At 41.5% G+C, this 17293-nt stretch overlaps 1 protein-coding gene across 3 annotated transcripts in view; it reads left to right on the top strand.

Moving 5' to 3' along the window:
• BRINP3 (BMP/retinoic acid inducible neural specific 3) overlaps positions 1-17293 on the top strand; it is a 231283-nt gene that overhangs the window by 161704 nt on the left and 52286 nt on the right. The window lies entirely within an intron of this gene.

The following is a 17293-nucleotide window of genomic DNA, read 5'->3' as shown; positions in this document are numbered from 1 at the left end:
ACAGAAAAAAAAACCAACCAAACCAGTTTTAATCATATTGGAGAAAAAGAGTGTCAGTAGAAGAAAGAGGGAAGGAGATTATCCAATGGTCGTGGGAAAAATTGTGAGGAGAATAAGAAATATCATTAAAATACTTAAGTGTGACAGGACAATGCGTACATTAATATTTTTATATCTGTTGCTTGAAAGCAGTTGTGAGAAGGACTTGAGGTGTCAGTTGATGACAAAGTCACCATGAGCTGGCAATGGTTGCTGATAGCCCAAAGGCCAGACATTTCCTGGGCTGCATCCAAAGCAGTGAGAGCATCAGGACAGGGACGGGATTCTGACCCTTTCCTCTGCTCTGGTGAGACCCCACCTGGAGCACTGAATACAGTTCTAGGACCCCCACTACTGGAAGGACAGGGAACTGTTGGAGCAAGTCCAGAGGAGGCCACAAAGATGATCAGGGGGCTGCAGAAGTGTGAATGAACCATTTCCATCCCTGACACCATGATCTCCAGATTCAAGTAAACTTAAATACAAGTGTATTCATTTTCTAACTTTTATCCCTTCCAAACCCTTCTTACCTTACATCTAACAAAACAGTCCTCTGAAAACCCACAAATTAATTTTGTCCCCTCAAATAGACCTGTATATCACACTGGGTTCACATGAGTTCACAGACATTATCTGCAGGCTGAATTCAGCCTAAAGAGGAAGTATATATTCTGTTTAAGGTGGCTTGGTTGCTGTCACTGTTATATCTCTTTCTGGCTGCTCAAGATAAAACGACTGAGGAATAGATTTTTGGTACTGTTTTAAGAAAAAAATGGCAGGCCTTCAGTGCCTAAATCCCATTTGAAATCAATCAGTAGCTAAATTTAGTTCCTGCCTTTGAAAGTTTTCTCCATCTGAATTTCACAAAATAAAGAAAAGGGAAAAACAAAGAAAATAAAAACAGCAACAGGATGGTTTTCTCTACAGCCTGCTGCTCCCTTCCAAAATAGGCAGCATATGAAATTGTTTTACCTTCTAAATCATGAGATATATAAAAAAAAAGTAAGAAAAAAAAAAGTGTGTGTAGTTAAAACTCAAAGGTCCTGACCACTACCAACTGTAAAATGGTACTAATTTACCATGGTCACTCTCTGCATACATGTCGAACTGCAATGAGTAATTATGTTGGATGAATGCAAGATTGGATGAAATGAGAGTAGGTATCATGTCAGGAACCTCATGAAATTCAAGCAGTCCAAAGCACCTGTGGAGTCCTGCACTAGGCACCAGCCCTATGAGGAGAGGCTGAGGGAGCTGGGATTGTTTAGTCTGGAGAAGAGGAGGCTCAGGGGTGACCTCATTGCCCTCTACAATTACCTGAAAGGTGGTTGTAGCCAGGAAGGGGTTGCTCTCTTCTCCCAGGCGACCAGCACCAGAACAATGGGACATAGTCTCAAGCTGTGCCAGGGTAAGTTTAGGCTCGAGGTGAGGAGAAAGTTCTTCGCTGAGTCATTCATCATTGGAATGTGCTGCCCCGGGGAGGTGGTGGAGTCACCATCCCTGGAGGTGTTCAAGTGGAGATTGGACGTGGCAATTGGTGCCATGGTCTAGTCATGAGGTCTGTGGTAATAGGTTGGACTCAATGATCCTCAAGATCTCTTCCAACCTTGGTGATACTGTGACATGCTGGAGGACACCAAGCTGGAAAGCAGCTTGGGAAAAAAGGAGCTGGGAACCCTGGTGGACACCAGGTTGGCCATGAACCAGCAGCATGCCCTTACAGCAAAGGTTGATGGTATCCTGGGCTGTGTTAGGAGGATTGGTGTCAGCAGGTTTGAGTGCGAGAGGATCTATCTCCTCTCCTCAGCACTGATGAAGCTACACTTTCAATACTGTGTCCCAGTCAGGGCTGCTCAGTACAAGAGACAGGGTCATACAGGAGAGAGTTTCTGAAGATGATAAAGGGATAAGGAAAGTCCAGGAGAGTTGGGACTGTTCAGCTTAGAGAAAAGAAGGCTCAAGGAGGCCTTACCAGTGGAGATCAATACCTGAAGGGAGAGTGTGAAGAAGATGGAGCCAGGCTCTTTTCAGGGGTGCCCAGTGATAGAGCTAGAGGCAATGGGCACAAGTTGAAACAGAGGAGGCTCCCTCTGAACATCAAGAAAGGCTTCCTTACTGTGTCTGAGCACTGACACAGGTTGCCCTAAGGAGGTTGTGGAGTCTTCTTCCTAGGAGACATTAAAAAATTGACTGGCCGTGGTCCTAGGCACCTGGGTCAAAGTGCTTCTGCTCAAGGAATGGTTTGGACTAGAGATCTTTTCCCACCTCAAATATTCTGTTACTCTGTGATTGAAGAATTTTCCTAATTTTCACATAGGAGGACTTTGGTCTGCAGTTCTGGTTGGCCAGCAGTGGCAATTCTCTTTTGAGCAACTGTGGTTATTATAGACTAGAAACCCAAACATATTCCAGTTCACAATGTATCATTCATCCTTGTCTGCAGATTTTGTTTCACTCAGGCTGTTCTGGCACTTTTAAACTACTTGAATCTTATTTTGGAGGACACAGAGCTGTGTATTATTTATCTCAGTAAATTTGGCTGCTGCCTTCATCTCCCTAGCTGCCCTCCAGCAATACATACTTGATCACTATTAGCTCAATGAGCTTCATATAACCTCTTAATACCAGGGTATGTACCAAGTTCTCAAAGAAATTACAAGAGCTACTTTAATTATTTACTCTGAACCATCTGCTTATTCTTTATCATATCTTGTGGCCTCCAGACTCAGCTACTACCCTTGCAAATGAGCAGATGTTTCCTTATCAAAAATCCATACTAAAGCTGTTCAGCCTTTATTAACAAATTTCATTAGTTTCTCGAGGTCTTTGGCTGAACTAATGTGTAAGCAAAATTACCTCTGAGAACACCAGTCCAAGAAGTTGTGTTCTTAGCATCTAACGCGTGGCCCAGAAATATCACTTCTAATGGAATCAAGCAGTGTTCCATTTACCCTTTCTTAATGTGCATGGAACCAGCCTTCCACAGGACTATATAGCTTAAAAGGACAACTAGACAATCTAATCTCTAGGTAATCACAAACCACTAAGTTTCACTGAGATTCCAGAATATGGAGTCATCATAGAATCATGGAAAGGTTTGGACTGGAAGAGACCTTAAGGATCATCTAGTTCCAACTCCCCTGACATGGATAGGGACACCTTCCTCTAGACTACATTGCTCAAGGCCTCATCCAACCTGGCCTTGAACAATTCCAGGAAGGGAACATCCAAAACTTCCCTGGAAGTATTCAAGGTCACCAGTGTTAATTTGATTAAATCACTGCAGACTTCACTAATACCCCTGTAACTCTCCTCACCTTGTCAATGGGGAGAAGAGGGGATAGGATGTAGCACTTGGTGCCATGGTTTAGTAGTCATGAGGTCTTGGGTGGCAGGCTGGACTTGATGATCTTTGAGGTCTTTTCCAGACTTATAGATTCTATGATTCTATAATGTGTGGTTCTTCTAATAGTCACAATTTTCCTGCATCCCTTCTGCCTCTAGCTCTAGGAGTAGGAACTTTTCCAGCTCCTCCTCCTACCTCCTCTTCTCAGTAAACTTTACCTGTCCATTTTAGGAAAAAGCTTTGACCTCATCCCGCAAGCACTAATTGGTTTCACACAGCATAGAGTATTAAAAGATCCCTTGAAAAAATTACTACATTTTTGAAGTAGGTTGGGCTTGTGGTTACAGCAGTGTTGAAGATGGTGCCAGCAGTGTAGAGGTGAATTGGAGGCCTATAGCTTGCGGTGTTCCCTAGGGGTCAGGGTTGGGCCCAGTCTTGTTCAATATCATCATCATCAATGACCCTGGATGAAGGGATGGAGTGGAGCCTTGGCAAGTTTGTTGGTGATACCAAATTGGGAGGAATGGATGACACTCCCCTCAGGCTATTCTGTCATTCAGCAAGACTTGGACAGATTAGAGAGATGGGCAGAGGGAACCTCATGAAGTTCAACAAGTATAAGTGTAGAGTCCTGTCCCTGGGGAGGAACAATGCCCTTCATCAGTTGAGATTAGGGATTGACAGACTGGGAAGCAGCTCTGTGGAGAAATACCTGGCAGTGCTGGTGGACAAGAAGTTCACCATGAGGCACCAATGTGCTCTTACATCTGAGAAGTCCAATGGTATCACAGGATTCAGTAAGAAGAGTGTGACCAGCAGGTTGCAGGAGATTCTCTCCCTTCCTCTACACTGCCCTTTTGAGGCCACATCTGGAGTACCAGGTTTTCCAGTTCAAGAGATACAGGGAACTATAGGAGACTCCAGCTGAGGCCTTCAACAGTGTGCAGGGTACTGAAGCATCTGTCTTATGAGAAAAGGCTGAGAGACCTGGGTCTGTTTAGCCTATAGAAGAGCAGCCTGTGAAGGGATCTGATCAATGCTCAGCAAGAGCTAAAGTGTACGGGGCAAGAGGATGGTGCCAGACTCTTCTCAGTGGAAGTCAGTAACAGGGCAAGGGGCAACAGGCAAGAAGTAGACTCTAAGTTGTACAATTCCATCTGAAGATGAGGAAAAACTTCTTTGCTGTGAGGATGCTGGGGCTCTGGAGCAGGCTGCTCAGAGTGGTTGTGGAGTCTCCTTCTCTGGAGAGATTCCAAACCCACCTGGACATTGTGATCCTGGGCAAGCTGCTGTGGGTGACCCTGCTTTAGCAGGGGGTTGGACTGAATGATCTGCAGAGATCCCTTCCAATCCCCACCAATCAGTGATAATGTGATTCCATAAGTCTGTGAACATGTTGTCTTGTTACACTTCACTGAAAGCTTTTGGGAATGGCTAGGTATGACATAACATTCAAATAAGCAAATTCTGATGTACAACTCAGCTGATGACTAACTGTCAGTTTAGGTTTTTACAGAGATTATGACCCACTGCTTTAAAACAGATGGGCATGAAGCCTCAAAACACAAGAGCATGAAGACCCCTAAAAAAATCCACTGACTGGATTCTGACAGCAAGGATCAGAACATGATCATTTGGTGTCTGTACCATAGTCCTGTTGTGCTTGGCTGCAGAGGGCCTTTGGAAATCTGGCCACTTCATTTAAACAATTAAAATGACAGCAATATTCTTTTCAAGTCATCTGCTCAGTGATATCTAAAAGAAATTTGTGGCAGCCCATGTGGCGAGTTAATTTCATTTTTCTAAATTAAAAAGGCTATTAAAATAAATAAGGACATGGCTGACAGGGTTGTTCAAACAATAAAAGGTGGCAAAAATGCCTTTTCATAATTTTTTTTTTTTAATTGTTTCTTGTGTTTATGAGACCTCCTGGAAATATGAAAGGGAAATCTTCCAGTCAAGCATTTATTTTTTGCACAGCACACACGCACAGTGGCAGCTCGCCGCCTTGTCGTCGCATCTTTCCTAAGTGCTGAGCAGTTGAATTCTTTTTTCCCTTGAAGGAAACTTACTCTCCTTCCCTTGCAAACCATGGGATGAGGAAATGCACAACAAATATTATGAGGGCAATTTTTGAAGTCGCTTTGAAAGGGGAAAGTTACTATTTCAAGCATTTACTTTAAACACATAATACTGTGGAAGGAAGTATCATGCCTATAACAGATTGGACAGAAATTTTGCTGTCACAGTTGAGCTTAAAGGTGACTCAGTGAAGCACTGAAATATGTGCCTATTTTAATCATTTGTAGTCCATTAACTTCCTAGATTTGACTTATGTACTTAAATGTTCAGCACCAGCTTAAACAGGTCAGAGCCAGAGCCATGGAGGATCTTGCAAAGCTTGGCCCACTGAACACAAAAAGCTGTTTGTGCTACCAGACATGAGGCTTCACAGGCATGATTAAATACCAAAAGTCAGTCTGTAACTTTATTGGAGTATATCCTTCTCTAGCTTTAAAAGACAACCTTCCAGAATGTAGAGCTGGGGTTTTTATTCAATCGCTTCTGCATCTGCTTTACAGAGATATTTCAAAAGGTAAGTTTCAGTATCACAGAAAGTGCAAGTGGTATAAGCACAGCCAAAAGAAATTGATAATAACTTGCACATTAATATTTGCTGAAACTATTTTTCATTGTGCATCCACCCTCCATCATGGCTTTGATTGCAAAGTGCTAGCTGAAGTGAATTGCTGTTGCAAGCTGTTTTCTTCTTAAACCCCTGGATTCACTGGATTTGGATTTCATGTCTAATGCATTTCATAATTCCCTAATAACTCCAGGATGTCTTGCTATTGAGCATTGGTTACCCTTTACATGGACAGACTTAAAATCATCTGAAAAAAATCCACAGTTTTGAAAGGTTCACCTAAATATGAGATCTGAATCCTCACTCAATGTACAGAACTACACAGAAACTTAGCAAACTTTTCTTGTTTGCATCAGCACAGATTGCTTTGGGACTTCAGACTCCTGCTTCCTCAGCTCAATTATACTTTTCCAGTTCTTTATAATGACCGAATTAATGATGTTCCCAAAATCCCTTGTATAAAAGAATTGGATTTAAAAGGTTGAAGAAAGCAGGTTCTAAAAGAAATGGTGATAAGCTTATTACTGAATTAAATATTGGCACTACTGAAGATGAGGAGGTTCAGCCATACCAGTCTTTTTTTTCTTTTTTCTTGGTTTTTTTTGTGGTTTTTTTTTTTTGGAAGGGGGTAGCAATCACATCTTACATAATTACTTTTATGTAAAATCTGCAGAAAGTAATAGGAGAGATCATGCCCATGTCTTGGTCCAGAGAGGGAAAGAGAGTCAGTTCTTTTGAATATTCCCTTGTTATGAAATTAGAGGCAAAAACAAGGCCAAAATATCCACAGCCCTTGAGGCTATTTATTAACAGAATAAAGTGGATGGATCAGAAGGAGAGAGAGAGAGAGAAAACAGAGAGAAAGAAGAGGGAGAGAGAATAGAATAGCGTAGCATAGCATAGCATAGCATAGCATAGCATAGCATAGCGTAGCATAGCATAGAATAAAATAGAATTAACCAGGTTGGAAAAGACCTTTGAGATCATCGAGTCCAACCTATCATCCAACACTATCTAATCAACTAAACCATGGCACCAAGTGCCCTATCCAGTCTCTTCCTAAACACCTTCAGTGATGGTGACTCCAACACCTCCTTGGGCAGCCCATTCCAATGGCCAAACACTCTTTCTATTAAGAACTTCTTCCTAATATCCAGCCTAAACCTCCCCTTGGTGCAGCTTGACACTGTCCTTTTGTTCTGGTGCTGGTTGCCTGGGAGAAGAGACCAACTTGGCTGCAACATCCCTTCAGGTAGCTGTAGACAGCAATAAGGTCTTCCCTGAGCCTCCTCTTTTCCAGGTTGAACAACCCCAGTTCCCTTAGCCTCTCCTCATAGGGCTTGTGCTTGAAACCTCTCACCAGTCTCATTACCCTTCTCTGGACACGTTCAAGACAAGAGGAAAGGAATTTTATTACCACACCCCTCACCCCCCAAGACACTTTGGGTCTGTGGAGGAAGGCTGCTGCCACTTTGGCGTGGAGGAGAGGTCATCCTTATTGGCTGTGCTGTCCTCTGCTGATGGAGGGGAGAGACCCCAAAGTCCAAGACCAGGTCCAAGCCGTTCTCTGAGCAGTCTCTTCAGCTCCATAAGCTGCAGCAGGAGGAACTTAGGACATGGAGAGAGGGTTCCTCCTGGTCTGCTGCCTCCAGGCTACATGGTGATGGCTTTTTCTCCTGTGTCTGTCCTGTTCTGTCCTGGTATTCTCTTCATTTTTCCTCAGAGCAGCATTGCCCTGGTCTTTTCCTTCTCCCGAGCCAGTAGTTGCTCAGGTCTTTTATACAGTTTTTTTAGGTATGTGTCCATATGGTGAATATGCATATTCCAGAGAGTATCAATAGCAGTGGCCTCTGCCTATTATTTCCAGGGCAGCTGCAGTCTGGTTTATGCACATTCCAGAGAGTCATTATCCAGTGGCATCTGCCCAATACACATCAGCTATTGGCTGGGCAAGCAGCACAGGTGATTTTATCTTTGTTGGGTCACATCAAGAGAGACAATATTTAGTCCCTCACAACCCAGCATTCCATAATCTTCAGTGAAATTTAGAGAATTATCCATTTAATAGAGTCATGAATTTATATCTCCATCTTCAATATTGCAAAATGTGGGAAACCACCATATTTTGGTGATGCCCTTTCAGAACTGTCTCCCTTCTCCTTCAGTTCACATTTTCCCACAGGAAGTATGAGCAGACTGCAAAATGTCAACTTCGAAACAAGAAAGGCTCTTTCCACTAAGAACATCTACTTCCCAGATCTAAAAATCTGTTTTATTTAAACCAAACTCAAAGCCAGCCTTGAAAAAAAACTTAAGGATTAGTGTTCTGTCATGCTTGACATTGATCTAGGCAATCAATTGAAGCTCATCTGCACACTTGGATAATAAAAATTACATTTTTAAAAGTAAATAAATTGAAATAGATTCTCCAGTCTTGAAGACATAAATCTGAGACATTTGGTTGACAGAACATTTTATGATAAGAGCTGCTGACAAATCCAAGTCACCAAGATCAAATATGAGTTGCAACACAGGCACAGAAAACCTGGGGGAAAGAATTTTGCATCATCAGATAAGGGCTGGCTCTTTCCTAATTTCATGCACTGTTGTCAGCTGAAATTCTGGAATAATTTTAATTATGGATCATATTACTGTCTCCCAACAGTGCATTAAAGAATACAACCAGTGTCCCTCATGTGGTTTATTCTTTCTCCTCCTCTCCACCAGACAAACACTTTAAAATATCGTTGTGATTACAATGTGTCAGATTCTTTCTGATGGATGTCTCCAGCAAAACTACAGCAAGTCTGCATTGTCTGTGATGTTTAACCTTATCAATCCCTCTATTTAGTCAGAACAAAAAATCTAATATAATTTTGTTTCCATCAAAATAAATCACAGTTTCTCTCTTGCTGTGGTTCAAATTCCTTCTAAACACTGCTTTAGCAAAAATGGGCACCATGGGATTCCTTTGTATTGCCTCTTGCTAGCTTCAAATCAAAGTCATGTAGTTGACAAGTAAAAAAGTAGTTTTTTCTAAGCTGCCAAGCCTACAGATTGACCAGAGTGCATAGACATCAACTTGGGTTCCAGCCTTCTCCCTTGTTACCAGCGGTAATGACAACCCTAAGATCTAAATGATGCCTTCAATAACTCTTGTGTAAACTACAGTGATGTTCTCTCCAAAGTGTTCAGATTGCCTTTCAGTCCCTAGGTAAAAATTATCTTGGTGTTTGCAGGGTTCATTGTGATCCTTCTAGTACATGAGAGAAGTGAAAAAGAGGGGGAAACAAAAAAATAGAGAAAAAAGAGGAACTGCATTCTACTACACTTTAAAACATGACTAATGTACCAAATGTCTTATTGACACACGTTTCAAATTATTAAAAGGACAAAAGGTAGCTGCAGATTTAAATTGGGAATGTCAGTGTAAACAGAGATGTTGCTGTATGTACACTCTGATCAGAAGAAATTTCTTGCAACTGTAATGGAAGAAAGATGCCCAGACTGATGTTCAGACTCTATGTTGAGATTACAATCTCAAATGACATTGCACAATCATAGAAGAATAGAATTGCTTGGTCTGGAAAAGACCTTTAAGATCCTTCAGCTCAATCATTAACCTAACACTACCAAGGCTGGTGCTAAACCACGTCTCTCAGCACTACATCTCTGTGTCTTTTAAACACCTCCAGGAATGGGGATTCAACTAGCTCCCTGGACAATCTGTTCAAGTGTATGAGAACCTTTCCAGAGGTTTCTTCTAATATCCAGCCTATACCTCCCCTGGTGAATCCTGAGATTATTTCCTCTTGTCCTGTCATGTGTTTCTTGCGAGAAGAGACCAGCCCCCACCTGGTCCCAACCTCCTTTCAGGCAGTTGTAGAGAGCCAGAGGTCTCCCGTCAGTGTTCTCTTCTCCAGACTAAACAACTCCAGTTCCCTCATCCACTCCTCACCAAACCTGTTCTCCAGACCCTTCATCAGCTTTGTTGCCCTTCTCTAGACTTGCTCCAGCACCTCAATGTCTTTCTTGCAGGTGGGATGAAAACTGAACCCAGTATTCACAGTGCAGCCTCACCAGTGATGTGTACAGGGTACAACCACCAATTTACTCCTGCAGACCACACTACTTCTAATACAGATAACTAAGTTTGATTTGGCATCACAGACAGGCAGTACATTTGGAGCCCTATACTGTCATTTGCAGTGAATATAGTTTCCACCAGAAGTCTCTCTTACCATAGTCCACTGACATATTACTGCTGTTCCAGTTACCGTTCTTCAATCCCAATGCATGTAGGATACGCTTGAAAAGAAGATCTGGAAATCAAACTTCATTCGGGAGCATTCCTTCAGTTTATAAAATCAATACATGAAACTCCTCTCTCTAACAAGCTTTGTTTTCATTGATTCAGAAGGATGGGTGAAGGTACTCATCAAAGGGCCCCCTGTAGGTGGTATACACAAAGTGTGATGTCACAGGTCATTCCAGGTAACATAGTCTCTCTCTCCGTTGACCAGAACAGCCTAATTGCAATGCAAAGTGTGTCTCATTTGAAATCTCAATTGAAAGGCTCCTTGTGAAAGGTCTAAGCAGACTCACTGGCAGTTGAAGGTGCTTTTTAATCACTGAGAATAAAGACTTCAATCAATATGGTTCAAACTATTTGCCCCTGAGCAGTAGTGCGGTGGCTTTCTTCAAAACGCTGCTCACAGTTTCAGGCTTAAGGCCAAGAAAACTTAGCCCCCTGAGTTCTTAATATAATTATTGTTTTCTCTATTATCTTGCAAGGATGTTAATTTGCCTCCCAGTAATTAACTTCCCTGTGAGGTTGTCAGGAAGTTTAATCAATAGCATGAACAGATACACCAAGCTGTCATTCCTTCTGTGACCAGTACTCCCTTCCCCACCTCTCCCACACCTGTGGAGGTGTCATTGTTTTAATAAAATGAAGACCTGGGGTGTGCATAATTCTGGGGAGAGTCAGTGTCTAAATTTTTCAGCTTCTGATCCACAAATAAAGGTACAACCAATCAGGTCCCATCAGGGTAATTGCCCCTGTTCCAAAACTAAAAGCATTATGTGGCTCCTGCTATAGCAGCACCTGGCAAATCAACTTATTGAAGTTCTACACGGCGTTGTGCTCCCAGACACTTGAAACATTGTGATGACATTGTAATAAGAGGAGGAGCAGAAGGCTTGATCTAATATAATTCTACTTATGTCCACCATGTACGGGACATAATGTAATTCCCTTCAAAGATAGTGACAAAAACCCTCATTCTTGGTGGAATTCCAATCTGCCTTGGCAGCATTTGACTTCCTTTATTAAGAGGAATGTCACTCTCTGGCCTCTCTTTTCTTCTAGGGCAGTGTTGTCTGTTCTGATTCATAGCTTCTTAAATCTTCTCTTGTAACAGCTTAACACTGGTTATTTACTTCAGTGTGTTTTCCAAGAACACTTTTCAGTTTCACTCATTCCCTTCCCTGAACAATCCTTCTGTGATACATCACATATTTCACCCACCTTTCCAACTGCAGGAGTTACCAGGGTGACTAAGAACAAGTAAGGTAACTTTTGGGGGTGGCAGAGGTTATGTCTAAAATTCTGTCCTGGGAAGTATCTTCAATTATAGTGTTACAGCAAGGTAAAAATAGCCACACCAGGGAGAAACTGCAGGAATATTTGTAAACCATGTTAAAATGCTCAAAATATTTTGAATAAAAAAAATAACCAAAAATAGCCAACAGATATACTTTGGGGATGTCTTTCTTCAATGCATACAGTGAATCCAAGGGACTTCAATTTGAAGGGTAATGAACAGATCCAAAAGAAGGACTGACTGGATGAAGGGAATGTCCTCAGCTGTTGGGGCTTTCAGAGACAGCTGCTGGATTCTGGCTTTTTGGCGTCTAAGAAGTGAACTTACTGTCAAGGTCATATTTAGAATGAGAGTAAGAAACAAGTTACTTCCTGATTATAATAAATGTGAATCTGTTCAGCTGACAGCAGAGTCTAGGGAAGGTAAATATTGTTTGCCTGGAAAAAAGAATTATAATTAAGCTGTAATTCACAGGGTGATTTTCTGTGTTGACTATCAGGTTTGCCTCTGAAACAACAGGCAAAACCAATCAACCAACCACCAACAACAAAACCAAAACCAAGCCTACCCTACTGCAAATATCACAGAAATGTATTTCCCCCGAGGCTTACAAAGCAGATGGATTGTACCTGTTCAAATGACCTGTCCAACAATAAGCACTAAACTTCTCTCCTCCTTATACAGGCTGTAATCTGCCCCAGCACATGCATTTCCTCTCCCCTTCCAGTTCTTCAGGAAGTTTGTTTGCTTTGGAGAAGCAAATATCTAAAGGATGGTTACTTTGATTTGGAGAAGTAAATATTTTAATTACAGGGAGAAAGAAATGATTTAACCTGGATGGGGGGGGGGGGGGGGGGCAGGAATCCAGCTTTACTATGTTTTCTGTGAAGAAATAAGGTTGTTTCAAGTTGTAGCCTTATGCTTCCTTGAATTGGATTGTTTTCAAACATATATTTCTTGTAACACAGCTGCTCCTTCTTTGACAGATTAAGTAATGCATCATGAACAACTAAAATTCATTGCCACATAAAAACAAATATATGTTCATTTTAGTACTTTGTTTTCTCCAGGCTTCTGAATCATGGTGGGATATTTTAAAGAACATATATCTTTTATAAATCTCTTTAATAATATCTACACAATATTGAGGCAGCACTTTATTGAGCAGCCCCCATACACAGCCAGTTGAAATGAAGGTCTTATTGCTTTTTATCCTCTCGTACTGCCAGTTTTGTGGTTTGAGGTTTCAATTTACAGCTGACACTGTTATTTGACTTGCTGTCATATTTATTGCCCTGATTACAATTAAAAGCATGGCTCTGGGAAAGGAGTGACAACACCACGGTTACAATGTTAGAGCAGAAGGTTTTTCACATACAGTTATGTAAAAAGTGAGACAAACTGTTGGGGATTACAAGATCTTTCCTACCAGAACTCTTGCTCCTCACACTAATTGCAGATAACTCAGAGGATTCCAGAGAGGATGCAGTTGCCTGGAGCCATAAGCAAATATATTGTTATTTTTATTACTTGTAATATATGGCAATGGTTAAATTTGGAGTCTGTTGTGCTAAATGCCCTATAATGATATGAGACGGGCTCTTCTCTGAAGAACTTGCATCCTAAACAGGAAAGACACTTAAGTGTAGCAGAAATAAAGCTTTAGCCGCTGAATATTGCAAAATATTGAGGCAGCCATTTTCAAACAGCTTATTTGGGGATCTCATCAATGTTTATCAATATCTAAAGAGTGGTGGTGAAGAGGGTGGGACAGTAGCTTTGCAGTGGTGCCCAGTGATAGTACAAGGGTCACTGAGCACAATCTGAAACACAAGAATTTTATAGAATCATAGAATGCACCACATTGGAAGGGACCCTCAAAGGTCATCTTGTCTAACAACCCTGCAGTGAGCAGGGACTCCTCCAAGTAGATCAGACTGCTCAGGGCCCCATCAAGTCTGTCCTTGACTGTCTCCGGGGATGGGGCCTTCACCACCTCTCTGGGCAACCTGTTCATTATTTCATCACCCTCATTGTGAAAACCTTCTTCCTCACGTCCAACCTAAATCTCCCCTGCTTTAGTTTAAGCTAAAGATAAGGAAAAACTTATTTGGTGTGAGGGTGCTGGAGCCCTGGAGCAGGCTGCCCAGAGAGGTTGTGGAATCTCCTTCTCTGGAGAGATTCCAAATGTGCCTGGATGTAGTGACCCTGGGCAAGCTGCTGTGAGTGACTCTGTTTTAGTGGGAGAGTTGGACTAGATAATCTCTAGAGGTCCCTTCCAACTTCTACCAAGCTGGGATTCAGTTACAAAAATAGAAAACAAGAAAAAATAATTCAGGAATAATATTTCATTAACTGCAATATTATCCTATAATAATAATAATAATAATAATAATAATAATAATAATAATAAGAAGAAGAAGAAGAAGAAGAAGAAGAAGAAGAAAAGGAAGAAGAAGAAGAAGATAATACAGCAAAACATTTTGACCTGCATTTTACAATATTTATTAATTTTGTCATGTCTTTATTGATAGTTTTTAAGTTCTAATATGTAATTAAATATTGCCATAGAAATGCAGAATTTCCATTCTGCCAAAGTGAAGCATTTTGATTTGAAGCAAAGTAAAACAAGGAAGCTTCACAATGTTCCTTTTAGAGGATTTCAGAGAACTTAGAAGCATTTGGAGAATTTTAGAGAATTTCAAGAGATTTAGGTTGCATTCTAATTTCAGAATGCTAAAAATCCTTCCACAAAATGGATTTTCTATGCTCTGCACAGTTCTACTTAAGAGCTTTCTTTGTTGTGAAATGAATGGCTTTAGCAGCTTTCCTTAGCTTTTGTGTGAAATTAATTGGTAGCTTTCTTCCCAACTTCTAACCTGCACCAAAAATAAATCAGCATTTGTATGAAATAGTGGGCTTATTTACAGCATCAGCAGATAAGGTCAGCACTGAAATGGGCACAGGGGTTAAGCAAATTGGCAGATCAGGGTTGGAGGACTTGTTTTGACACCGTGTCATCTTCTCTCTAGGTAAATAGATTGCTGGAGTTAGTAGAATTACATCCTTTGTGGTTTTTCAATGAGAGCTTTTGGTCTGTGCATTTCTTGCTGGCTCTGCCTCTTGCTCATTTTCCTCCTGCAATGCTATCTGTTTGTTTTGGCTTCCCCTTAGAATGCCTCTGCCAAAAGAAGGCCGGGTCGCATTAAAACCAGGTGTAGGCAAATGATTTGCACAGACAAGGAGACAGGGTATTTGGATTCAAAGAACACATGCCACTACTGAACTAAAAGCAACTGAAATTTCTCATTTGATGCAAAGTTTCACATTCCTTAAGTAGTTTCTCCTCCAGCAGATGGGAATCAGAACAGGCATTATCACAGGTACCTCCTGTCTAACACTGGTCTCAGGGTGTGGGGATCGAGGTACCTGTGGTCAGTTTGCAGATGACACTAAATTGGGTAGGAGTTGATCTGCTGGGCAGTAGGAAGGCTCTGTGGAGGTCTCTGGACAGGCTGGATTGATGTGCTGGGGCTATGTATGAGATTCAACAAGACCAAGTGCTAGGTCCTGTCACAATCCCATGCAAAGCTCCAAGTTTGGGGCAGAGTGGCTGGAAAGTTGCCTGGCAGAAAATGACCTGGGAATGTTGGTTGACAGCCAGCTGAAGATGAGCCAGCATGTGTCCAGGTGGCCAAGTAGGCCAACAGCATCCTGGTCTGGATCAGAAATAATCTGGCAAGCAGGACCAGGGCAGTGATTGTCTCCCTGTGCTGGGCACTGGGAAGGCTGCACCTCAAATACTGGGTTCAGTTTTGGGCCCCTCACTCTAGGAAGGACATTGAGCATGTCCAGAGAAGGGCAATAAATTTGATGAAGGGTCTGGAGAACAGGTCTGGTGAGGAGTGGCTGAAGGAACTGGGCTTGTTTAGTCTTCAGAAGAGAAGGCTGAGGGGAAGCCTTCTTGCTCTCTACAACTCTATGGAAGGAGGGTATAGTTGGGTTGATCTCTTCTCCCAAGTGCTAGGACAAGAGGAAACAGCCTCAAGTTGTGCCAGGGGTGGTTTAGGTTAGACATTAGTAAGAGTTGTTCCCTGAAAGGGTTGTCAAGCCCAGGGCAGTGGTGGAATTCCTATCCCTAGAGGGACTGAAAAGCCATGTAGATGTGGTGCACGTGGAACATGGTTTACTGGTGATGTGGTGGTGCTGGGTTGACAGCTGGACTTAATGATCTGAGAGGTCTTTTCCAGCTGAAACAATTCTATGATTCAATGATTCTCTGAGTCTATGATTCTGTAACTAGATAAAGTGTGGGTTGTTTTTTTTTTCCATCTTTGTAATTACTTAAGAATGTGAAAGAAACTGGTACTGCATGTAAGTGCTGAAATCATATCACATATGGAATCAAGTGTCATGTTTAAAACTATCAACTTCTCCAGCCCCCAGCACTGTAATGCTTGCTGCTAATCCTCAGCAATGGCTGGTACAATGTGTTGATTAGAGTGTAATAGTTTAATTATCTCTCGGTGTTAGGAGTTCACACTGTAGTTTCACAGATCATGAAATGTGTCTGTTTAAGATATGAGCACATTATCTTTTCTTCTCTCTCTCTCTTTTTTTTTTTTTTCCTTCTTTTTTTTTTTTGTAGGAGGCACTATGTAACCATGCTCATTTTATCTCTGTCTCTCTTTTACCTGCACTATGGGTGCTCATTAGCATCATCATAGTCAAAGATAGGATAGTCAAAGACAATGTTTATTACAGGGAGAAAAAGCAGCATTTTCCTATTGGAAATGCTTTTTGCATTGCAAGTTAAGGAGTGTAAACCCTCCTTATCACCTCTAAACACTGCATCCGATTAGTTGTTAGCTGTAGAGCTTATTGCTGTTGTGCAAAGGACAGCAAATTGACAACGTTCCTTAAATAAGTCATTACAGCAATATGAAAACTGAAAAGGCATCTTCCCAGCGTAGTCTCTCCTTAGGGATTTGGGGTTATTTTTAGCTTCATGAACCTGAGTTTCAGTAGACATACCAGCATCTCAGAAAGGAAATGAGAAGGTAGTAATTAAAACAGGTAGTGAGAAACCTGGCTTTCAGATCTGATCCTCCCTAGGTGTCTTAGGGCACTCTTTCAAAGTCAGATCTGAGCTTTACCAAAGGGTACATGTTGCAACAATTCAGTTAACCTTATTGCCTACTAATTCCTTCCCTCTCTACCTTTCTTTCTTTTTTTTTTTTTGTTTGTTTGGGGTTTTTTTGGTTTTTGTTTTTTTGTTTGTTTGTTTGTTTTAATGTTGCAAAAAAAAAAATTACTACCAGTTTGTTAGATACTCTTTTTAAGTTTGGAAGACTTGGTCAAGCCAGTGGGACTGTGCCTCCTTTAGACAAGTCAGGCATAACCTTTTCTCACAGCAGCCGTGCAAGACTTAAAGGGAAGCAAGCCCTGGGAGGTGTAGTGTGAGGAGACAAAGGCATTAATTTTCACTCAAGCAAGGAAAAAGAGGGAGCAGCTTTTCCCCAAACTCAGATGCTCATCTGGTAATGCAGAATTTAATACTCACATTCATCCAAATTATTAAGGTACAAACCCAGGAAGAGATGTTCACTCTTTTTGGACAGAGAGTAACAGCTAACTACTTAGATAAAATCATGG

This window comes from Melanerpes formicivorus, unplaced genomic scaffold (assembly GCF_026170545.1).
Source record: "Melanerpes formicivorus ecotype bairdi unplaced genomic scaffold, bMelFor1.0.p_v2 SCAF_7, whole genome shotgun sequence".
In the NCBI taxonomy this organism is placed as follows: domain Eukaryota; kingdom Metazoa; phylum Chordata; class Aves; order Piciformes; family Picidae; genus Melanerpes; species Melanerpes formicivorus.
Note: the sequence above shows the minus strand (reverse complement) of the source record. Positions and strands in the feature narration are given on the sequence as shown.